Raw genomic sequence first — 26,002 nt, forward strand, 5'->3', positions numbered from 1 at the left:
AACACAGAGAAAACAAGTCTTTAATATGCTGCATTTTGGTCTAGATAAACTGTTGCACTGACCTCTACGGTACACCAATTTGCGTACAGTTTTTGCAGATATAGGAGAAATATTTTAACCACTTCATTGCCAAACTCATGCTTTTCCACACAGATTAACATGAACCTTTTTGCTGTTTTTCGCTGAACTAACATTATTGCCTTTTTAAAAAAAAACACATAGGCAATGTTGCAGCGTATTGGCAGCAATCAGGAAGTGGAGCTAAGGTGACTTCACAATGTTCGCCCTAACCTATATGACAGCTACTTCGGCACATGCACTCTGTCAGTTGGAGCTGGGTGTCAATGAGTACCTTCTTCTTGTCTCTGCAGAAGGGTAATGAGGTGTCGCTTATCAGTAATGCCTCAGTGGGATCAGTCTACAATATACCCTTCTTCACAAGCCTGCTATAATATCTGTTGTGTTTTATACACTGATTGGCCAACAAGGAGGTCTTTCCCCAGCCAGCAAATCAGCCATAATAGTAATGTATTTATTTCAGTCCCGCCTCTACATGGGTGCTGGTTATTCTCCTGTCTCAGGTGTTTGGTGAGGCAATTGATTTCTGTCAGCTAAGTACCTGTGGTTATTTATTCTGCTTGGGCTTATTCACTTCTACCAAATACTGTGTTATGTAAATTGCTCATACCTTCTGCATTTAACATTTTCCCTAACCTCCATCTAGAAACAGACTAGGCCTCCTAGGTTCCTGATATGGGGCCGACCTCTAAGCAGGGTCTGCCACACCAAAGTTGGGTAGGGATAGCAGTCCCATCTCCATATTTCTGCTACCATTATTTGCCCTATCTTGTGTTCTCTGCATTTTGGTGATATAATATATGCCTCTGTTGGTCCACTGTGGATATTAATTATGTCTTGCTTTGACATGTTGGTGACATCTGTGAAGGGTACCGTAATTGCACTCTGCACAAATGTAGCAGACAGCACTTATTTTGCAGGTCAGGAGCTTGTAGGCACAAACTTTCTCGAGCCTTAGACTCCACCCATGAAGTAGGCTACACCTTAAGCCATGCATAGTATGGCTTTAGGGTGGTTCCATACATAGCGTTTTTCTGGAAAAGGCCAGTGCAGCTTTTAATGGGTCGTTTTCCGTTTGTTTGAAATGTAGCTCTAAACGGATCTGTTCAAAGGAAGCCCAAATGGAGACGAATGGAATAATTCCCATTTGTGTCCATACACTATAGAGTACCATAGCAGAAAGTATGGCCATTCCATCCAGTTCTTGTCTTTTTGTATAGAAAAAATATCATGCAGGTCAGTCTTTTCTTATTGTCAAAAAGAAAAACCGGAAACCAAATGTAACAGAAACAAACTGAAAATAATGGCCTTATTGATGTGGGAGATTAAGACATTTATTAGGATGTAGCTATCTTGTACATCATGTCTTTACTAAGCGAAGGCCATTAGAACCTATGAACTAACCTATGAGCATCTATCCAGTGGAAACAACTGTGGAACACAAAGGTTAACTTTTTGCTTGAGCATTGCACGTTGCTATATATATATATATATATATATATATATATATATATATATATATATAGCAGGTATATGTCACAGAGGTTGTTAGCTTCTGTGATGTAGATCGGTCCAATTTTACTCCAGGACAGATCTTACACCTAAACCAGCAAGCTATGTAAGGAGACAGGTGGAAGTGAGGAGGAGGTGTGTGTGTCTGGGAGAACCAGACTTCAGTGGTAACCTGACTTCTCTTGTGAGCAGAGAGATGTCGTGGATAAGGAGCTACGTTGTTCCAGCAGGACCCTTGGGGAACGCCTGCCCTAGGACTGGGGTCTGGAGACACCATGACTTAAGGACCAGCTGCGCTCTGGACAACCACAGGTCTGTGAAAACAAAAGGACTTATTACTGTTTTCCTTAAGCTGTGGACTTACTTGCTCCTCCTGTGGACTACGGAGGGTTAAATTGAAAGGACTTTTGCAAACTTTATTATTTCTCTGGAGACCCAGTCATTTATGTTCTGCTAAAACGTGTATAAATACACCAACCAAGAAGTAAAAGTGACCATTTGGCGTACTCATTAACCCCCGTGTTGCTACAAGATATATATATATATATATATATATATATATATATATATCTCATACCCCAAAAGCACTGATGTTCTTTATGTGACAGAGGGTCCTCCTCACGCAAAAGAGCCAAGCTGCCTCTGAAGCCCCCTACTGTTACCCCCCACTCATAGATTGCCCCATCCTTGAATTTCCATCTCCAACATTTTATCAGATTTTCTTTATTAAAATTTATCTAGCAAGATAATGAAGTTGTCAAAGAGTGCTGCAGCAGCTACTTCACAGATTTTCCTTCTACAACGCGCTCCCATCCATTCACAGTCCAGAGAAAACCAACAAGGACCCATACACTGGAATAACATTGTAGTTCTCCACACAGCGGATCATCCAATGCACCACTGTGCACAGAAAAAGCCAAAGGAGTCCCTGCTTCTTCATTTAGGTGATCAACAAGGACCGCACCTCATGTCTGCCAATAGAAATTGTATGCCATGTATTGAACTTTTGGAATTAAATTTTAAGATGTGAAATCTGTTGCAAATTTGCACTAAAATCTGCAACAAAATCCGCCAAAAAAATCAGTGATGTGTGAACGCACCCGTTGACTTAAAAACACAGTTGGCTACACTTTTCTATAAAGTAGGGACCGTTAGATCCAGCTGTGTGCCAGCCATTAAAATGCTTGTCTCGGAAAAATAAATTATCCCCTATCCACATGATAGGGTATAGCTATCTGATTGGTGGGAGTACAATCACAAGAATAGGGGTCCTGAAAGTGCTTGAATAAATGGAGCCACTGTTTGAACATGCACATTGCCACTCCATTCATTTCAATGGGACTTTCGGAGATAGCCATGTTCAAGCGCTCACTATCTCCGGCAGGCCTGTATAAGTTAACGGAGCAGTAGCGTGCATCACCATAACCATTCATTTGACGACATTCAGAACTCCTGTTTTCATGTTTGGTGGGGGTTCTAGTGGTTAGACCTTCCCACCGATCAAATAGTTATCCCCTATTCTGTGGATACAGGATAAGTTCTTTTCATAGGACAACCCATTTTTAAAGTCTAGGTGCACGTCTCCATATCTGTCGAGATATGTTTTGAGGTTTGCAAAAAGCCTATCTTTCCTTAACCCTTTCCAATACAATTTTGGATTTAGGGTTTCCTAAAAGACTTTCTCTTTTTGCTGTTGTACAATGGTGCCATCTGCTGGCTAAAGCCAGTGTGTGGTGCCAGAGAGACTCCGACAGCGGAGTGGCTGGCAATAGATGGTAAGAATACCCTGTCGAACGTCTTCTGACATTAGAACTGTACAAGCTTCAATAAGCATATAGGAGGACGTCAGACAGCGGATTGAAAAAGGTTAAGTCCTGAATAACCCAATGACTACCTTAAGGGCGCCCACCCACTGGCGTTTGCGATTTTCGTGCGTGAAAAACGCAGCGTTTTCGCGGCGTTTTTCCCGCGTTGTTCGCGGCGTTTTTTGCCGCGTTTTCGCGGCTTTTCCATTAATTTCCATTGACTTTCATGGGTGCATTAGGAGAAAAATAAGGACACATATGCAACTGACAGTTCCTATGTTAAAAAACGCAACGCAACGCAAAACGCCAGTGGACAGGAGTACATTCAATTCTAATTGCTCTGCAGGAAAAACGCAAAACGCAAAGAAAAAAAAATCGCCAGTGGGTGGGCGCCCTTAAAGAGCAGGAATATAAAATGTCTTATAATGGATATGTGCAACTCCTTTTTTTTTATTGTAGAGCCAACAAGTTGAATCAGGGCAAGAGCACAGAAGTGCTTGAGTAAGCCACAGCTTTTACATTGTGATACCTTTTAAGAAATACAGAAGCAGCAATACACTAGGCACAAGCAATCCACCATCCAGCAGTCATAATGAAAAAACCTCATTCATTTCATCATTTTAGTCAGTGGCAAAGGGCCGCACAAGTATTATCTACTCTAAGACTGAGACACTTTACCAGCAAAATAAGTGAAGTAATTTAAGCAGGGAAATATTTTCCATCGCATATATCTCCGTCATTAAGTCATTTTCAATCCCAGGTAACATTCAGCCTCATTAACAAATTCATGAGGTTGAGAGTAAATGGGGGTTAATGTGCAGAAAATATCATGTATTATAGCTAAGGCTTTGTCCAAGACTATAATTGATGGATCCGAAGCTCATTCCAAATGATGGAATTGAAATAGTGTGGTTGGAACAGAGTGCTCTCCTCTCAGCTTTCTTCTATGCTCTCATTCACTGCTGTATCTTAGAAATGCATTTTCCATGGTTGTTTCCTCACTAGAGTATGACACACAGATCTGCGTCATTCAAACTCCACTTGTCAAGTCTGGTTCTAAATAACAAGAAAAGGAAAAAGCAGAAATAGAAAAAGTGTTTAAAGCTGAACATCCTTTATTATAACGGTATAATAATAACACAATAATGAGACTTCTTCAGGATTTGGGGGCATAATAGAATTTGTGAAGGAACTGTGAAACTTGAGTAATTGAAAACTGCTTTGGATTAAATTACTCTCTAACTTTGGCTCAAGTTGAAGCTTACCTAACTTTTCTGATAGTTTTTGCTCATTTAATAGGCTATATGTGTCTCATTAATCTTACAACAGACTTTCATAGTTTTCTTTTTGTAGCCCCTTTGCAATCCACTGCTTGTCGTTAGGCATTCAGCTTCACTAGCAATTGGGACAATAGGACATCTTCTTAGCTGCGGGGAAGGGGCTATCTTTACAAGCTCAGCTTCTCTCTACTTAAACAGCTCTCAGACCTGCAGTCAGTGTGTACACAATGTCTGCCTCTCCTAACTTGCTATGTGCACTTGAGCCAAATGCACACCAGACAAATTGACCAGCTTATTTTCGTGCTTGTCAACAGGTGATCCACTGCTCAATGTGCCTATTGAGGTGTGTGGAAATTCCTCTCTCCACACACACCAGCGCATTTTATTTGTGGCCGCTCTATGCCGAAATAAAATCGTAGCATGCTCTATTTTTAGAGCAGATACGCAGGGATGGCTTCCATTGAAGTCAATGGAAGTCGCTGCGGCACTTCTGCAATGATCATTGCGAAAATGTTGCGGATCCGCATCATCGCCTAGGCAAGGGTGCTGAGAAATCTGTACTGTGCATGTGCCGCTGGCACATCCACATACAGAAGAAGAAAGCATCTGACAGGTACGCAGGTTCGCAGGCAGCAGGCATGGGAGGATTCCGTGTAGGATTTCCCACATGGAATCTGTGCGTGCCCGTGTGCATGAGGCCTTATTGTCACGATTCTGGCATGGGACTGGAGTCTCTTGTTGCAGCCGCTACTGGAGGGTAGTGTTATCAAGGAATAGTCAAGGTTTAGTACACGAGATGGCGGTGCAGCACAAAGGGTTTGAGCAGAATCGTAGTCAGGAGGTAGCCGAGGTCTGGTAATACAGGAGGACAATCTAATTGTAGAGAGGCAGCTATGCAGGAAGGCAGCTTGGTTAAAGGCACAATAAACATGCAAGGATGGGAGGTGCTAGGCCCGGTTATATAGGGTGTGCAATCAGGGAAACCGTGTAGAGCAATCAAGGAAACAGGGACCGGATAAGAGCTAGGGACAAGGGACAAGGTTAGCAGAGGAACTTGTCAGAGGGCTGAATAGCTCAGTAGGAAGGTCTGCTTCCTGGGGCACAAGAGGTCTCAGTTTCCAGACCTGACACTTATCTTTATATTGTAGGCATTATTTGTATATCCAGTTAGCTTTGTGCAAAGCAGCAAAATTGTTATTGGATTGATCTTTATTAGCTGCACTACTCAATCTTGTGTATTTGTACGGTCACATATATTTAGAGATCTCTATATATGCTGTGACCAAGCAAACATAGATGGACGAGTAAAACTGCTAATAGAGATTAATCCAATAAAAATTATGCTGCTTTGTCCACAACAAACTGGAGATATATACAACACACCTACAACATAAAGATAAATGCACATAAGAAGTTAGGTAAACTCGTTTTATACGAGGCTGCAGGACCTCAGAAGGGTGGTGAGTTGCCACCTGGCTCGTTTTTATTTTTTTTTACTGGCCATAATAATGGCCGTTAAAAAATATTTGCCAGCTGTAAGCTAGCTGCGCAGCAACCCCAGAAGCAGTGCACTTTGTCCACGGCTCTGTCAAGGCTTTATTCACATGAACGTTTTATTGTGGCTATTTTGCCGCAATAAAAACATTGCCCAAAAATTCCGGCCATCCGAAGCATTGGATTCCAATACATTTGTTCAAATGAGTGATTTTCCGACACATAAAATCGTCCATCCGGAAAAGACATAAAATCGTTCTGGCCGTCCGCTTTTACACCTGGCCGGAAAAGATAGGACTTGTCCTATCTTTTGGCCGTGATCAGCTTGCAGCTCCCATAGAAGCCTATGGGAGCTGCCGGTAAGGAGAGAGGGAGTGCTGGTAAACACGACTAGCGCTGCTAAACTCTTTCTCCCTCTTCCTCCGGCTCCCTTTGCGGCCACTCCCATAGGCTTCTACTGTCGTGATCACCAGCAAAATGGGAGGGAAAAAAAGAGTTTAGCAGTGCCGATGGAATTCCAGGCTGCGGCATATATATGTTACGGTATCCTAACCGATGATACGCCATCCTGGGTTGCCCTAGAACTTACCCGTAACCCCTGTCCCTGCCTACTTGCCTCCACTCCTGGCTAACCCCAGGCAGGCAACTGGGTGGCGGTCCCTGCTCTCACTAGGGACCGAGAGGGGGGACTGGCGTACCAAGATGGAACAGGGTAGAATACCGACAGGAAGGGCAGATGAAGAAAACCAACAGGAAATACACGCAGACTGAGGCAGATGGAATAACATGGCAGATATAGCAAAAGCTGACAAACAGGAGACTGACAGAGGCAGGATGCTAGCACACTAAGCAGACACCAATAACTGGCAGTGAATGGACCTCAGAAGCTTCCGCCCAATGGCGGAGAGAGGGAGGCCACTGCCTCCCAGCAGAATCCCATAAACAGGGGCTTGTGCATGGAGCTGCACTCACAGGCGCGCGCACGTCGCCAACCGGACCCACGAGCATGCGCACCACGCCAACCAGCCACCCGTGCCCCCGGCAGCCGGACAACCAGCCAGGGGGACGCACCCCGACCATGGGACCCAGCACTCCGCCGCCCTGGGAGGACCCGCAGCCGCCGTATGGTAACAATATACCCTGCACCAGGCTGTCTGAATGGGCGAGAAAACACGAGATTTAACTGCAACTTGGTTGCGATTTTCTCTCGCTCATGTGATTTTCGGCTGCGATGCGGGCGGCTGAAAATTGCAATGCCCATGTGAATGTGCCCTTAGGCTCAGTTAAGCACAATCTAATAATAATGTAGTTACTAAAATATACCACATGTAACAAGTCAGGGTTCACTCGCCTCTGGATCGCCATCCACACGGTTAGGATGTGGCGAACCTTGCACGAAAATATGCTCAGCAGTCTGAAGTTACTTTAAACTTGGTTCCTGCCAGCCTTTATTCACAGCACCTCAAACATCATACACAGTCCATATCACTTTTAGGGTTCACAACCCACAAGGTCCTGTCACTAACCCCTCCTGGGATGTCTGGAGGGCGTCTTCCTCTGTCAGACAGGGTGACAGACCCAACTGGTCCAATGCAAAGCCCATAAACACCTCACCTGGGTGTGAGGTTAAGGTTGTCGTCCCTGTCAACCTCAGGGCCTTTGCTGGTCCTCACTGAACCCCAGCTTGCAGCCTGTCCTGCACTGCCAAGCTGTAACTTCCCCCATATGGCTTTAGGATTCACAACTCACAGGGTCCTGTCACTAACCCCTCCTGGGGCATCTGGAGGGCCTCTTCCTCCATCAGACAGAGTGACAGACCCAACTAGTCCGCACCGGACCTCAGGCTCCAAGTCCCTGATGCGGCTCCTTTCACCACCTCTCTGGCTCTCAGCCAGTGTCTCTCTCTGGCTCTGGCAGTAACTGGCTTTTTTGTAGCCACTTCCTGCTACACCCATCAGGTGTTAGCCCTTACTTTTCCTTCTGCAGGTGTCAGAATGCCTATCTAGCACCCTCTGCAGGCCATTCTGACATTGCCCTGCTACACACAATACAAAATTACTTTACATACAAATGGTCAAAAGTAAGTGAACACCTAAGCACCAGACCCTTAAGGTATGCAAACATTTTGTACAACACCCATGCGCATATATAGTGCGTTGTTTCCTCATTCGTACAAACAGCAAGACTTCTAGGAAGGTTTTCTACTAGAGTTTGAAATCTGGCTGTGGGTATTCATATCCTTTCAGTCACATCAGAACTAGTGATGTTGGACTTCTAATTAAATGATAAAGTTTGGTTAACATCCAGGTTCATACGGTTTTTAAAAACGCTTTTCATTGTGGAAACGTTCCGCGCCATGTGAAGGAGATTTCTGACATTGTCTCTACATGGCTAGTACTGTAAACCATGAAGAATTTCTGCTGTGTTTTTGGAACGTTTGAAGGTGGTCTATTTCTGCAGCATGCCTATTGCTGCGGATTTCAACCCTTGAAATACAAAGATTAAGGCCTGTTTCACATGGGCGACGTGATATCGCCACGAGAAAATTGCAGCGATATCGCATCAGTGGTCCGTGGGATATCGCTGCATTTTCTCACAACGATACCATGATTTTGTGGAACTACAAAGTCGCAAGTGGTGCTAAAAAGTCACGCGAAATATAGGTCCTACCCCAAAAATAAGCCCTAGCTGCAAACAAAAAACTGAAGGAATACATTGCTTAGGAAACGCTGTCCGGCTCTGCTGCATCTTTTCCTTGGTCCCCAGCAGTTGTCTTCATTGAATGGCTGTGATTGGTTTATCGAGCACTGCCTCTGATTGGCTGAGCGCCATGGTGCTCAGCCAATCAGACGAAGTGCTTCCTTTTTTTCCAATCCCTGACCATAAGAGATGTCTGAAGACCAGTATTGGATATCGAGGAGAACATACAAAAGAAGGAGCGGAACTCAGATCCACTTCTGATATTTTTTTTTTAAAAAAGGAGTCCATCAGGTATATTTGTTACTCCATACAGATATGCAGGAGAAGATGCAGCGAAGCCGGACAGCACTTCTTAGGTGATGTATCATTTTTTTCTGCTCTTTTTCTGCAGCTAGGGCTTATATTTTATTGAATGGCTGTGATTGGCTCATCGAGCGCTAGCTCTGATTGGCTGAGCGCCACGGTGCTCAGCCAATCAATGGAAGCGCTTCCTGGAGGCAGGGAATTTCCAATCCCTGGCCAGGAGACATGCTTGAGGACAATTGCCGGGGCCCGGGGAGAAGACGCAGCAGAGCTGACAGGGCTCCTTAGGTGACGTATGTGGGGTTTTTTTTTGTTTTTTTTTCTACAACTAGGGCTTAGTTTAGGGCTTGGACAGTAGGATTTCACACTGTCAAAGTTGCATCGCACCGGGTTTTCGTGATGCAGCAGAGAGGAAGGCTTCATAGGGAAACATGGGCTCAAAACATCGCAAGTCACGTGCATATCGCGAAACCTGTGAGGTTTTTAACTTGCAATGCCGCATGTTACAAAACATCACAAATGTGAAGGAACCCATTGTCACAATGCGAGAAAATCGTGTGACTTTATCGGCCGTGTAACACAGGCCAAAATCCACAGCCGATCCGTTAGAAAAAATGCAACCAAATCTGCACTATTTATGTGCGAGTCTGGCCTATAGATTTGTAGGAAATACGAATCCGGCCCCCGCTATGTGTGACGATGCCCTAAAACTTTTGTGGAAGCCACAGAATTTTCTTAGTTTCAGATGAAACAATTAGGCAGATTATCCTTTCATTTACTATTTGAGCAGTAGGTGAAATATAAAGCCGGTCACCTTCTGGAAGATGCATTCTGTTTGCCGCACAATAAATAATAATGGAACTTCAATGAAGTTGCAAGGAAAATGAAAGAAGAAATGCTTGGCGAAAGCAGAAATCCAATAGAAAATAAAAGGCTGAGCCAGCTTGAATGAGCTTGTTATATTACTTGTAAGACAGAAAGGAGTGGGTGAGACAGAAACTTGGAAAGAGAGTATATGTGAAGTGGTACATCAAGCAATATGCTTAGTCTGGCTGGCCACATCTTGCAGGAAATAGCAAGGGTATACACAGGGTTTTGTCAAGGGGAGTTTCGAACAAAGATGTAAGTGCACTCAAGAGGAGAGATACACAGATGCAAGAAAAAACATGCATTTGTCAGCGATAATCAAGGCAGGCTGGCGTGCCGCATGGGAACCTCTCATGCGTGAGCGATGCGGCAAATATGCAATGATGTGCGTACTTCCTGCATGACGCCAATCTTCATGCACTATCTTGGCATGTATGTGCACCAAGATAAACATTGCTGCATTTTTTTTTCGTGTAAGTAAGGCTGGGTTTCCATGGGATGGAAATCCTGTGCAAATCTCACAGCTTGGCCGCACCGAAAAGCCGCTAGATTTTCACGGGAGAGCCGCAGCTTCAAAACCCACAGCATTTCACTGCGGGATTTGGTGCGGTGCGACCGCAGGCATTCCGTTGCGGCTTTACCTCCCCTTAGAGTCGAGTGAGGCCGCAACGGAAAAAAAAAATTGACATGGTGCGTCCGTGAATTCCTTGCCGCAACGCCGGCTTTGTCGCGACAGATTGGCAGCCCCGTGTGAACAAGATTTTTGCAAAATCTCGTCCACATGGCTGACTAATCCCTGGATTAGGAGCCCCAGTGGGTGGATTTGCCGCTCAGAAATTCCACACGGAATTTCCGCTGCAAATTCGTCCCGTGTGAACCCAGCCAGGGCAGCTGCACACAGGCAAAGGACATTCACTCATGTACTACGTATTTGCAAAGTGAAGGAGTGTTTTTTTGCACCTGTGCTTGTGCAAATACTGAGCATATTTGTGCAGGCACCGCTCGTTTACACAGGCGTCATTGTCTGTGCTGTCATTTAAAGGGCTAATTAACCTCTTGAGGTGCCAGTGTTCGCTGGTATGCACAGTGTTTTGCACATACCTGTGCGTAAATATATGTGCATTCCTGTACTCCCATTGACTTCTTTGGCAAAATGGCCATCTGAACTGAGGCACTGGAAACCAATACCTCAGATGGGCCGCGTATATCGGCTGGTTGTGAAAATGTGGCCAATATACGGTCGTGTGAATCCAGCCTATCAGTGATGGTAATCAATGAGTGGAACAGGTTACCACGGGAGGTGGTGAGTTCTCCTTCAATGGAAGTGTTCAAATAGAGGCTGGACAGACATCTGTATATAAGGATTTAGTGAATCCAGTACTGAGCAGGGGGTTGGACCCGATGACCTTGGAGGTCCCTTCCAACTCTACCATTTTATGAATCTATAGAAATCCTGCCAAAATTTTAAACAGATTGAACAGTAATGTCCAAGTACAGATTCCTGTAACAATGGTCCAGTTCCAATATCTGGAAAAACTGCCCATAACCTATGAATGTGATGAGAACCTACCTAAAAGGGGAGCACTCACCTTGATGATGGCCACCCCACATCAGGAACTTGGAGCATCCCTGTCTTTCCCTAAGTGAAAAATAGTGATGCTATTTCTGCAGAGAATAATAAGAAATAGGACTAGAATGGAAACCAGCAGACTATACACAACATGGAACACAATAGTAAAACGCTCTGGAAAAAGATGTTACAAAACCCAAGAGTGCCTACTATACCAAACAGATTTATCTGATTATGGAGCATGACGGAAGTCACCAACTTGACCAGATACAACAGCTGATATGTAGTATAACCAGCATCCTCCACAAGGGGGAGCCAGAATAAATATGTACAGTCAGGCACTGATAAATATGTACAGTCAGGCACTGATTGGCCCACTGGGACACAAACCTGCCAGCAGACTAATCATTCCACACACCTGTAAAGACATGATCATGTTGGCGCCCAACCCCAAAATGACACTGAGTGTGCATGTGCCAACATGGGGATCACATGGGCCGGGGCTGATGCTGTGACGTCACTCCAGTCCCGATCTGGCATGTGTCGTGGATTTATTTTGGGTCCACAGCGTATTCAGTAGGATTGTTTGCACCTTTCCTGGTTTACATTCAGAGATTGTGCGCACAATGGAAGAGATCCCACAGATACAGACTGTCAGTGTAGAAAGTCTTCCTAGACTCTGTTTATTAGTAGGCGTATAGCATCTTTTACAGCATATGAGTTAATTGCCCTTTATGGGCATGCCAGAAGCAATACATGATTGGGAATCAAAGCATGGGATTGAGTGGTCCAACTATGGTCTTTTTACATCCGGTCCTGTGTGAGTTTCTGACATCATGGACATCCGGCTGTTACCATACAGCACGGTACGGGGTCCCGCGGTCGGCGCGCGTCGCTCCGGCGTCGGCTCCGGCGGCCTGGAGCCCTGTGTCGAGGGCATCCCAGCATCTTGGGGCGGCCGGAGGGCGGCGGCGTGGGCGTGTCCGCCCGTAGGGTGCCGCCCGCACTCCTCCATTCTTCTTATACAGCAGGGGGTGGAGTGGCCTCCTCCCACTCTCCGCCCCTGGGCGGAGCCGTGTGGTTAAAAGACTGGCAGTGAGTTGAGCTCACTGCCAGTTATTGGTTCTGCTTTCATCTAGTCAGTCTGTCTGCAGTTTTCCTCAGCCAGTCCCTAGTTGTCTGTCAGCTCCTTCTAGTTGCTAGTCAGTGTCCTGTCAGTTTGCCTGTGAGCTCCATCTCCAGCCCTGCTTGTACTTGTAAGTTCTGTTGGTTTGTTCCACCTGCCTCTTCTGTCGGCACTCTGTCCCCCGTTAGTGAGTTTCCATCTCGGTAGTCGCCAGGTCCCTAGCCAGAGCAGGGACCGCCGCCCAGTTGTCCGCCAGGGGTTAGCCAGGGCCGAGGCAAGTAGGCAGGGACAGTGGGGTGCGGGAAGATCAGGGCACCCCACCTGGCGCTCAGGGGGGCAGAGTGCCGTAACACCGACATCATGTGGTTTCAGATGAAAAACGGCGACATCTTGGGTGTTCGATGGAGGGGGCAGGGGCGGAGTGAGCAGCGTGTCGTCAAATGATGCCTGAGGGTTATGTGCGGGTAACAAATGTGCCCTGAGGTTATGTGCATGTATTGTATCAAGCTGCATATTCTGATAACAGGATGTGGCCGACACATTCCATTCTGCTGGTTCAGGAGGTGAAATAGACATTTCACCTTGGATATATATATATATCCTCCACACATGAACAGTGAGCCGTGACAATTATCTTCCACTACAAATTCAAATAGCCTAACGGATGCTTTCCAGGCATTAAAGTTACCTTTAACATATGCAATAAGCGCATGTCAGACACAGTATGGAATCCTTTCTGATTGTATTGCAGGCTCCTCACACAATATCTCTCATTTTAAATAAATGGATACTAGCAACCGGTCTTAAGACCAAATTGGCTGTCTATTAGTCTTGAGATAATTATGTATATAAGTAATGTATTTGAATCCCGAACTGGGAACTTCATCAGGCCTGGGAATCTTTTCTGAATTTGGATCATTATTCACTCGGCCAGGACAAGTCATTCATTATTATGGCATTAGGTTTGTTAGAAAACATATCCCCAGCAGAGAATTCAGATGAGAAAACGTATTTAATAGCTTTGGCTTCTTAATGTTCTCCATGATTAAATCAGCTTTTGTATTGTTTTTAGGAAGTTTTTTTCACTATTAATATATTTGAGATTTTTAGGAATTTGCTTCTGATACATTGCCGTCTTACAACTTGCAGTTCCAGAACTCTGTACCGTTATAGAGCTACATTTTACAATTACTTTGTTTATTGCATTTATTTTACTTTTACCCGCATTTCTTTAAAGCGATTTCCAATTTCCTCATAGACTGAAGTGATGCCTTTGGGGAAATTTACTTTTTTAAAACGAAATGTTTCTGTCCTGTACATCAGCCTCACTTCATTGCAGCTAAAGTCAAAAGTGATTACTTAGTGGTCACTATTCTCCACGTTCTCCTTCATGACTGATTAAGAGTACATCTCTATATTGTTGTCTGAAAACAACAGCCACCAGGACATTATCTCTGTAGGTGATATAATATATTACAATTCACTTCTCACCTGGCTCTGAATTGGTTTGTCCTTGGCATTAAGTGTTATTAAACAGTCTGAATTAAAGAGTAACTGCACTTTTTATGTACAGAATAGGTGATTCTAAGTAGTTTTGCAATACATTTTATCAGCCTATTCTGTACATTTCTCATGCAAAACTCCTTTTCAGCTATGTAGCTAATTGAAAATGGTGCAGAGAGATCCGTCTTCTGCTTGCTAACTGCACATAATAGGACACTCCAGCTGTGCCTGCACTGTTCTCTCTAGAGCAGGCACAGCTGTTCCATGTAACAGTTTCTTTAGAAAGTTAGCTCTATACAGTATTGATTTTCAACCATACAACCCCAATTCCCAAAAAGTTGGGATGCTGTGTAAAATGTAAAGAAATGTAAAGATTAAAATAAATCTCATATAACCATATTTTATTCACACTAGAACATAGATCATATACCAAAAGATGCAAATGAGACATTTTTCCATTTCTTTAAAAAAATTAACTCATTTAGAAATTGATGGCAGCAACATATCTCACAAAAGTTGGGCCACGGCCATGTCTACCCTTGTGTAACATCCCCTCTTCTTTTACAACAGTCTGTAAACATCTGGGAAGTGAGGAGACTAGAGATGAGCGAACGCGTTCGTCCGAGCTTGATATTCGTGCGAATATTAGGGTGTTCGGGATGTTCGTTATTCGTAACGAACACCATGCGGTGTTCTGGTTACTTTCACTTACTTCCCTGAGACGTTTGCGCGCTTTTCTGGCCAATTGAAAGACAGGGAAGGCATTACAACTTCCCCCTGTGACGTTCAAGCCCTATAACACCCCCCTGCTGTGAGTGGCTGGGAAGATCAGGTGTTCGCCTAATATAAAAGTCGGCCCCTCCCGCGGCTCGCTTCAGATGCCTGGTGAGTTAGATGAGGGACAGTGCTGCTGGTACCGGAGCTGCTGTAGGGAAAGAATTGGTAGTTAGTGTAGGCTTCAAGACCCCCCAAAGGTCCTTATTAGGGCCACTGATAGCTGTGTGTTGGCTGCTGTTAGCAGTGGCATTTTTTTTTTTTCTCAAAATCGGCTCTGCAGAGCGTTGCACCTGGCATTAGGGACAGAAGTGCTGCATAGGCAGGGAGAGTGTTAGGAGTGAGTGTAGCCTTCAAGAACCTCAACGGTCCTTTCTAGGGCCATATTTATCCGTGTGCAGTTCTGTTCAGGCTGCTGTTAGCTGTGCTGCATTTTTTTTGGGCTTCTCAAAATCGCCTCTGCAGAGCATTCCACCCTCCATTGATACTGCAGGGAAAGAATTGTATAGGCAGGGCCACAACACAGTTATTATTCATTGAATATACGCAGTGCTGCCTTTTGCTTGTAAAACAAGTGAAAATAATTCTATTTGTCCTGCCTCTGTCCGTCCTAACGCCTGTGGACACGTGTGAGCTGCGTGAAAAACATTGCTAAATCATACGCACCCAGCTACGCTTTACTGCTGGCTTCGCCATTTGCTTTCCTTAATTGGGAAAAAAAATACCTGCTCTGCCAGAGTTATAATAACTCTGCTACCCTCACGTTCTGTGACACATAAGCAGGGACACAGCACAGTTATTAAACTTCTCATGTTCATTGAATATACGCAGTGCTGCCTTTTGGTGGGAAAAAACTGAAAACAAATCTATTTGTCCAGCCTCTGTCCGTCCTAACGCCTGTGGACACGTGTGAGCTGCGTGAAAAACATTGCTAAATCATACGCACCCAGCTACGCTTTACTGCTGGCTTCGCCATTTGCTTTCCTTAATTGGGAAAAAAAATACCTGCTCTGCCAGAGTTATAATAACTCTGCTACCCTCACGTTCTGTGACACATAAGCAGGGACACAGCACAGTTATTAAACTTCTCATGTTCATTGAATATACGCAGTGCTGCCTTTTGGTGGGAAAAAACTGAAAACAAATCTATTTGTCCAGCCTCTGTCCGTCCTTACGGGCGGTGGACACGTGTGAGCTGCGTGAAAAACATTGCTAAATCATACGCACCCAGCTACGCTTTACTGCTGGCTTCGCCATTTGCTTTCCTTAATTGGGAAAAAAAATACCTGCTCTGCCAGAGTTATAATAACTCTGCTACCCTCACGTTCTGTGACACATAAGCAGGGACACAGCACAGTTATTAAACTTCTCATGTTCATTGAATATACGCAGTGCTGCCTTTTGGTGGGAAAAAACTGAAAACAAATCTATTTGTCCAGCCTCTGTCCGTCCTAACGCCTGTGGACACGTGTGAGCTGCGTGAAAAACATTGCTAAATCATACGCACCCAGCTACGCTTTACTGCTGGCTTCGCCATTTGCTTTCCTTAATTGGGAAAAAAAATACCTGCTCTGCCAGAGTTATAATAACTCTGCTACCCTCACGTTCTGTGACACATTAGCAGGGACACAGCACAGTTATTAAACTTAGATTATTCATTCACTAAAGGCAGTGGGGCCGTTCGTTTTCCAAAAAGTGCAAAAATTATATTTGGCCTGCAGTCTTGCGCCAATTTATTTCCTGCCTGTGAAATCAAATCACTGGTAATACAGCATGCTGAGGGGTAGGGGTAGGCCTAGAGGACGTGGACGCGGCCGAGGACGCGGAGGGCCAAGTCAGGGTGTGGGCACAGGCCGAGCTCCTGATCCCGGTGTGTCGCAGCCGACTGCTGCGCGATTAGGAGAGAGGCACGTTTCTGGCGTCCCCACATTCATCGCCCAATTAATGGGTCCACGCGGGAGACGGTTATTAGAAAATGAGCAGTGTGAGCAGGTCCTGTCCTGGATGGCAGAAAGTGCTTCGAGCAGCCTATCGTCAACACGCAGTTCTGCGCCGTCCACTGCTGCAAATCCGAATCCTCTGTCTGCTGCTCCTCCTTCCTCCCAGCCTCCTCACTCCACTACAATGACACCTGCTCAGGAGCGGGAACACTCCCAGGAACTGTTCTCGGGCCCCTGCTCAGATTGGGCAGCAGCGGTTCCTCTCCCACCAGAGGAGTTTATAGTCACTGATGCCCAACCATTCGAAAGTTCCCGGGGTCCGGGGGATGAGGCTGGGGACTTCCGCCAACTGTCTCAACAACTTTCTGTGGGTGAGGAGGACGATGACGATCAGACACAGTTGTCTTGCAGTGAGGTAGTAGTAAGGGCAGTAAGTCCGAGGGAGCAGCGCACAGAGGATTCGGAGGAAGAGCAGCAGGACGATGAGGTGACTGACCCCACCTGGTGTGCAACGCTTACTCAGGAGGACAGGTCTTCAGAGGGGGAGTCAAGGGCATCAGCAGGGCAGGTTGCAAGAGGCAGTGCGGTGGCCAGGGCCAGGGGTAGAGGCAGGGCCAGACCGAATAATCCACCAAGTGTTTCCCAAAGCGCCCCCTCGCGCCATGCCACCCTGCAGAGGCCGAGGTGCTCTAAGGTCTGGCAGTTTTTCACCGAGACGCCTGACGACCGACGAACTGTGGTGTGCAACCTTTGTCGCGCAAAGCTCAGCCGGGGAGCCAACACCAACAGCCTCACCACCACCACCATGCGCAGGCATATGATGGCCAAGCACCCCGCAAGGTGGGACGAAGGCCGTTCAGCGCCTCCGGTTTGCACCGCTGCCTCTCCCCCTGTGCCCCAACCTGCCACTGAGATGCAACCCCCCTCTCAGGACACAGGCACGACCGTCTCATGGCCTGCACCCACACCCTCACCTCCGCTGTCCTCGGCCCCATCCTCCAATGTCTCGCACCGCACAGTCCAGCCGTCGCTAGCGCAACTGTTGGAGCGCAAGCGCAAGTACGCCGCCACGCACCCGCACGCTCAAACGTTAACCGTCCGCATAGCAAAATTCATCAGCCTTGAGATGCTGCCGTATAGGGTTGTGGAAACGGAGTCCTTCAAAAGTATCATGGAGGCGGCGGCCCCGCGCTACTCAGTTCCCAGTCGCCACTACTTTTCCCGATGTGCCGTCCCAGCCCTGCACGACCACGTCTCCCGCAACATTGTACGCGCCCTCACCAACGCGGTTACTGCCACGGTCCACTTAACTACGGACACGTGGACAAGCACAGGCGGGCAGGGCCACTACATCTCCCTGACGGCACATTGGGTGAATTTAGTGGAGGCTGGGACCGAGTCAGAGCCTGGGACCGCTCACGTCCTACCCACCCCCAGAATTGCGGGCCCCAGCTCGGTGCTGGTATCTGCGGAGGTGTATGCTTCCTCCACTAAAGCACCCTCCTCCTCCTCCTCCTCCTCCTCTGTCTCGCAATCAAGATGTGTTAGCAGCAGCATGTCGCCAGCAGTCGGTGTCGCGCGGTGTGGCAGCACAGCGGTGGGCAAGCGTCAGCAGGCCGTGCTGAAACTACTCAGCTTAGGCGATAAGAGGCACACGGCCCACGAACTGCTGCAGGGTCTGACACAGCAGACCGACCGCTGGCTTGCGCCGCTGAGCCTCCAACCGGGCATGGTCGTGTGTGACAACGGCCGTAACCTGGTGGCGGCTCTGCAGCTCGGCAGCCTCACGCACGTGCCATGCCTGGCCCACGTCTTTAATTTGGTGGTTCAGCGCTTTCTGAAAAGCTACCCACGCTTGTCAGACCTGCTCGTAAAGGCGCGCCGGCTCTGCGCACATTTCCGCAAGTCCCACACGGACGCTGCCACCCTGCGCACCCTGCAACATCACTTTAAGCTGCCAGTGCACCGACTGCTGTGCGACGTGCCCACACGGTGGAACTCTACGCTCCACATGTTGGCCAGGCTCTATGAACAACGGAGAGCTATAGTCGAATACCAACTCCAACATGGGCGGCGCAGTGGGAGTCAGCCTCCTCAATTCCTTTCAGAAGAGTGGGCCTGGTTGGCAGACATCTGCCATGTCCTTGGTAATTTTGAGGAGTCTACCCAGGTGGTGAGCGGCGATGCTACAATCATTAGCGTCACCATTCCTCTGCTATGCATCTTGAGAAATTCCCTGCAAACCATAAAGGCAGCTGCTTTGCGCTCGGAAACGGGGGCGGGGGAAGACAGTATGCCGCTGGATAGTCAGGGCACCCTCCTGTCTATTTCTCAGCGCGTACAGGAGGAGGAGGAGGAGCATGAGGAGGATGAGGAGGAGGGGGAAGAGACAGCTTGGGCCGCTGCTGACGGTACACCGGCTGATTGCCTGTCATCCTTTCAGCGTGTATGGCCTGAGGAGGAGGAGGAGGAGGAGGAGGAGGATCCTGAAAGTGATCTTCCTAGTGAGGACAGCCATGTGTTGCGTACAGGTACCCTGGCACACATGGCTGACTTCATGTTAGGATGCCTTTCTCGTGACCCTCGCGTTGCACGCATTCTGGCCACGACGGATTACTGGGTGTACGCACTGCTCGATCCACGGTATAAGGAGAACCTGCCCACTCTGATTCCCGAAGAGGAAAGGGGTTCGAGAGTGTTGCTATACCACAGGACCCTTGCGGACAAGCTGATGGTAAAATTCCCAGCCGACAGCGCTAGTGGCAGAAGGCGCAGTACCGAGGGCAAGGTAGCAGGGGATGTGCGTAGATCGAGCAGCATGTACATCCCAGGCAGTGCAACAGTCTTTAAGGGCCTGGCCAGCTTTATGGCTCCCCACCAAGACTGTGTCACCGCTCCCCAGTCACGGGTGAGTCGGCGGGAGCACTGTAAAAGGATGGTGAGGGAGTACGTAGCGGATCGCACGACCATCCTTGGTGACGCCTCTGCCCCCTACAACTACTGGGTGTCGAAGCTGGACACGTGGCCTGAACTAGCGCTGTATGCCCTGGAGGTGCTTGCTTGTCCTGCGGCTAGCGTCTTGTCGGAAAGGGTGTTTAGTGCGGCTGGGGGAATCATCACAGATAAGCGTAGCCGCTTGTCAACCGACAGTGCCGACAGGCTAACACTCATCAAGATGAACAAAGGCTGGATTTCCCCAGACTTCTGTTCTCCACCAGCGGACAGCAGCGATACGTAAGCAATACGTAGGCTGCACCCGCGGATGGAAGCTACGTTCTCTCTCACCATCCAAAACGGGGACATTTCTGCTTCATCAATCTGTGTCTAATATTCCTCCTCCTCCTCCTGCTCCTCCTCCTGAAACTTCACGTAATCACGCTGAACGGGCAATTTTTCTTAGGGCCACAAGGCTCACTCAAATAATTTTTCTTAACAATTTTTATAAGTTTCAATGCGCTTAAAAGCGTTGGAACTTTAACTTGAACCAATTTTTCGTTACACTGGGCTGCCTACAGGCCTAGTTACCACTTAAGCCACATTAACCATTGCTTACATGGAACGAAGACTGCGCTCCCGCTATACTGCTGCTTCAGAATTGTTACTGGGGCCTGTCTTGAGTGCTACTATTGCTTACATGGAACGAAGACTGCGCTCCCGCTATACTGCTGCTTCAGAATTGTTACTGGGGCCTGTCTTGAGTGCTACTATTGCTTACATGGAACGAAGACTGCGCTCCCGCTATACTGCTGCTTCAGAATTGTTACTGGGGCCTGTCTTGAGTGCTACTATTGCTTACATGGAACGAAGACTGCGCTCCCGCTATACTGCTGCTTCAGAATTGTTACTGGGGCCTGTCTTGAGTGCTACTATTGCTTACATGGAACGAAGACTGCGCTCCCGCTATACTGCTGCTTCAGAATTGTTACTGGGGCCTGTCTTGAGTGCTACTATTGCTGACATGGAACGGACACGTGGAGAGGACACGTAGTGCCTCAAAAACATCCCCCTCCTCCTCCAACAGGGAAAACATTGTTGGCAAATGCCTTTGCATTGGTTCGTCTGGTGGCAGTCCAAGAATTTCACCTTTACCGACACTACAAGAGAGCCCCCCCACCATCCCCCCGCCACGGCCTACTTAATCCTGGCCACATTCCGAAAACCAACAAAATACAACCGTGCTACTAGGTCCGCAGTCACCACCACATTACCACCAACGCGGTTACTGTTAAGGTGCATATAACCACGGACACGTGGAGAGGACACGTAGTGCCTCAAAAACATCCCCCTCCTCCTCCAACAGGGAAAACATTGTTGGCAAATGCCTTTGCATTGGTTCGTCTGGTGGCAGTCCAAGAATTTCACCTTTACCGACACTACAAGAGAGCCCCCCCACCATCCCCCCGCCACGGCCTACTTAATCCTGGCCACATTCCGAAAACCAACAAAATACAACCGTGCTACTAGGTCCGCAGTCACCACCACATTACCACCAACGCGGTTACTGTTAAGGTGCATATTACCAGTCTGACTGGGGCATGCAGACACCTTGACAGAATGAATAGTGTGTGGCACATAGGTTCCCCATTGCTATGCCCACGTGTGCAGCTCCTGATGGCGGTGGCACAGGATTCTATTTCTCATTGCTTCTGTACAGCATTGTGGGCTATCGCTCCCCAACTTTTAAAGAGGGTCGCTGCCTAGCCGTGCCAACCTCTGCAGTGTGTGCCTGCGGTCCCTCGTCATGGCAGACGCAATTCTAAATAGACATGAGCGTGGTGTGGCATGAGGGCAGCTGAAGGCTGCCCAGGGACACTTTGGTGTGCGCTGTGGGGGGGAGGGGGGGCGGTTGGGCAGCATGTAACCCAGGAGAAGTGGCAGCAGAGTGTCATGCAGGCAGTGATTGTGCTTTGTTGGAGGTAGTGTGGTGCTTAGCTAAGGTATGCATTGCTAATGAGCACTTTTCAGAAGTAAAAGTTGTTGGGAGGGGGGGGGCCCACTCTTGCCGCTATTGTGGCTTAATAGTGGGACCTGTGAACTTAGGATGCAGCCCAACATGTAGCCCCTCGCCTGCCCTATCCGTCACTGTGTCATTCCCATCACTTTCCTGAATTGCCCAGATTTTCACACATGAAAACCTTAGCGAGCATCGGCGAAATACAAAAATGTTCTGGTCGCCCATTGACTTCAATGGGGTTCGTTGTTCGAAACGAACCCTCGAGCATCACGGGAAGTTCGTTATGAATAACGAACACCCGAACATTTTGGTGTTCGCTCATCTCTAGAGGAGACCAATTGCTGGGGTTTGGGGAGAGGAATGTTGTCCAATTCTTGTCTGATGTAAGATTCTAGCTGCTCAACAGTTCTGGGTCTTTTAGTTTTGTAATGCACCAAATGTTTTGTATTGGTGGAAGGTCTGGACTGCAGGCGGTCAGTTCAGCACCCGGACTCTTCTTCGATGAAGCCATGCTGCTGTGATGGCTGCAATATGTGGTTTATCATTGTTTTTCTGAAATATGCAAGGCCTTCTCTCTAAGAGATGTTGTCTGGATGGGAGCATGTGTTATTCTAATATCTCTATATACTGCTCAGCATTGATAAAGCCTTTCAAGATGTGTAAGCTGCCCATGCCATGGGCACTAATACAACCCCATACCATCAGAGATGTAGGCTGCTGAACTGTGCGCTGATAACAAACTGGATGGTTCCTCTCCTCCTGAGTCCGCAGGAGTGGTTTCCCAAAAAAATGTAATTCAAAAATGTTGATTCCTCTGACCACAGAACAGTTTCCCATTTTCCCACAGTACATTTTAAATAAGCTTTAGCCCAGAGAAGACAACGGCGCTTCTGCATTGTGTTGTTGTATGGCTTCTTCTCTGCATGATATATATTTCTCCAGATTCTCCGAATCTTTTGATGACATTATGTAGTATAGAAGGTGGGATATTCAAACTCTTTGCAATTTTACATTGATGAATATTTTTCTGAGATTGTTCCACAATTTTTAAATGCAGTTTTCACAGATTGGTGATCCTCTGACCATTTTGCTTCAGGGAGACTCTGCCCCTCTAACATGCTCCTTTTAATACTGTCATTTGCCTTAGTAGGAAATTGAACCTCCAGCTGATTTTCGTTAGTCCCACTTACTTTTCCAGCCTTTTGTTAACCGTGCCCCAACTTCTGTAAGATATGTTGCTGCCATCAACTTCTAGATTTGTTTTGAAAAAAAGTCTAATTTTCAACTTCAGAAATGTATTCTATGTTCTGTTGTAAATAAAATATAGTTATATGAGATTTCTATATCATTGCTTTCTTTTTTCCTTAAAATTTCTTTACATTTTACAGTGTCCCAACTTTTTTGGAATTGGGTTTGTATTTTGTCTGTCCTCCCGTGATCTCTCTCCCAGAACTGCTTATTCCTCTCCCTCTCTCTGTACCCCAGCAAGGTGTGCAGATAAAACGTTCTTTGTTGAAAACAGCTTTTCACAGCATGCTCGTTCCCCACCATACCCAATGAACTGTCAGGGTCTCAATGCATCGGGTTCACCAGAGAGAACAGTGCAGGCACAGTTGGCGCTCCCTGTTCAGCTATGCAGTTAGCTGAAAGGAAATTTCTCAGCACCGTCTTCACCTAATTCCAAGGCTGGTGAGCGGTTTTGTCCAAAAAATGTACAAAATAAGCTGATAAAACCAATTGCTAAAATGATTGTAATCACCGTTTTTATACGTAAAAAAAGAATTAAAGTGCACTTAAGGCCCATTTAGACACAACAATTATCGCTCAAAATTCACTCAAAAGCCACCTTTTGAGTGATAATCGTTGTGTTTAACTGCACTGACATCGTGCACCTTTCATTATGCCGTCACGCATCGTCGTCTTTCACGTGCTTTTAGACTTCTGAAGCAATTATCTGGATAAAATGTTAAAGAGGAACAGCTAATCCTGATTGTATTTATTGCAAAATCCCCATTTCTTCTCCCTGGAGTTGGGGGCACTGCAGGCTCCTGATACAATATCTCTCCTTCCAAATAAATGGACACTAGCAACCGGTCTTAAGACCAAATTGGCTGTTTATTAGTTCAGATGACCTCTTCCTTCCAGTGCCAACAGTCTGACACTGGGGTGCCTAGAGCTCACTAGTGGGACTGATTCTGGGGAGCCACAATGTACTTATTGTAGATAGAACTCACTACTGTCAATCCTCAGAACCAGGGAGAAAGAAGATGCTGACCCAGCTCCAACTTTCAATCAGTTGGATCCATGTCTTTGTGGATAAAAAGCTTTTAAGCAAACTACAACTCCCAGAGTGCCCAGAAAGTATGCAGCTCTAAGGGTATGTTGGGAGTTGTAACTTCTAAGCAGATCAGAAGACAATCCCTTCAATAATCGGCAGTAATGTGAGCAGATGATCTGACGGAGGTTACGAAGGGTCCTAGTGGCATGCAATCTATGGCGCACAGATTTTTATGAAAGGTCAGTACACCGTTTTATAGAGTTGGCAGTTAAAGAGTTTGTCTATTCATTTCTTAGGAAAGTACAAGATCCAACAAATCATGAGAGCTATAGACCTTCAGAACATGCTGGCAGTTGTAGTGGACAAAACTATATCTCCCAGCATGCACTGAAAGTCACCCTGTATGAATACTTACATTACTATGACAATCTGGAAATCCAAAATGACTGCAGGTCCTACGATTTGATGTTCATGTTACACCAAGTATTCAACAATTCTGTGTGTGCAGATTCTCCGCATGTTCACCGGAGTTTACAGTCTTATAGTTCTCAAGGAAATGCTTTACAACCATTCAACATAACGACCACCACGAGTCTCAAAGTTGTCCACTGGATCTTGGAAACAACGGTCTTTCATGAGTTCCCGGATTTGTCGTCCTTCAAATTTACCTGCTTTTAGCTTCTCCATGCTCTTCGGAGGAAATTTTCTACATTTGTAGCCGAAATATATTCTATTTCTCTTCAATGTATTACACATTGTTTCATCAACCCAAGTGTGATGTGCAGTGGTGGCGATATGTATTATGTGTACTAATAGTAAGCAAATGCTGCGGAAAACTAAAGCAAAAATAACAAAAAAAAATAATAACATCAGAAATATCTAAAAAACTAGAGATCGTGGTATCCTGAGAACATGCTATTTTCGGAATTAGCCACAGAAACACATCCAAAACAATGTCTAAAATTCCAAGCACCATGAAAAAAAAATTTTTTTGTTCTCAGGTAAAATCGGTCAGTCTAAATGCGAACCAACAAACAATGAATGAGAATTGTGCGCTCCTCATTCAGTTTCTGCAGGACTAAAAATCATTGCTGGCTCGTTCACTTGTCATTCCATTTAAACACTTCTCTATTAGTGTTTCACATAAGAATATGAGCAGTAAATGAGAAGTGAATAGAGATGAGCGAGCGTAGTCGCTAAGGCAAACTACTCGAGCGAATAGTGCCTTATGCGAGTACCTGCCCGCTCGTCTCTGAAGATTCGGGTGCCGGTGGGGGGTGGGGAGCAGTGGGGGAGAGCGGGGGTGAACGGGGGGGAGATCTCTCTCTCACTCTCTCCTCCCCGCTCACCCCTGCTCACTCCCGCAACTCACCGCTCTCCCGCGCTGTCACCCGAATCTTTAGCGACGAGCGGGCAGGTACTCGCATAAGGCACTACTCGCTCGAGTAGTTTGCTTTAGCGAGTACGCTCGCTCATCTCTGGAAGTGAACCATTCTAGTTAAACGAATCAATGATGAATCTGCCTAAGCAGACGGCATCAGAGCGAATGAGCTGGTGATGACATCACCGGCTTGTGCAAACGAGAATTGTGCAGTGTAAAAGGAGTCGGAGTCCCATCCAGCAAGCAAACACTGTAGAAAATCAAACAAGGAGATAAAGATCCCCTGTTTGTCTGCTGAATTTACACAAAACTGTTATGGGAGTTTGCAGAAAATTTTAATTTGGATAATGGCAGGTTTTTAATTAGTTTCACTAATCGACTCCAGGTTAACTTTTAGACCAGCAATCACAATCAAATGATTTGCCTCACCGAAGCCT

The 26,002-nt window shown here is 46.6% G+C and overlaps 1 protein-coding gene across 1 annotated transcript in view; it reads right to left on the bottom strand.

The window, feature by feature from the left end:
• The window catches only part of NKAIN3 (sodium/potassium transporting ATPase interacting 3), a 550,404-nt gene that overhangs the window by 421,842 nt on the left and 102,560 nt on the right, over window positions 1–26,002 (bottom strand). The gene's annotated exons all lie outside the window — the stretch shown is intronic.

The sequence above is a fragment of the Eleutherodactylus coqui genome, chromosome 9 (genome assembly GCF_035609145.1).
Source record: "Eleutherodactylus coqui strain aEleCoq1 chromosome 9, aEleCoq1.hap1, whole genome shotgun sequence".
NCBI classification, from domain to species: Eukaryota; Metazoa; Chordata; class Amphibia; order Anura; family Eleutherodactylidae; genus Eleutherodactylus; species Eleutherodactylus coqui.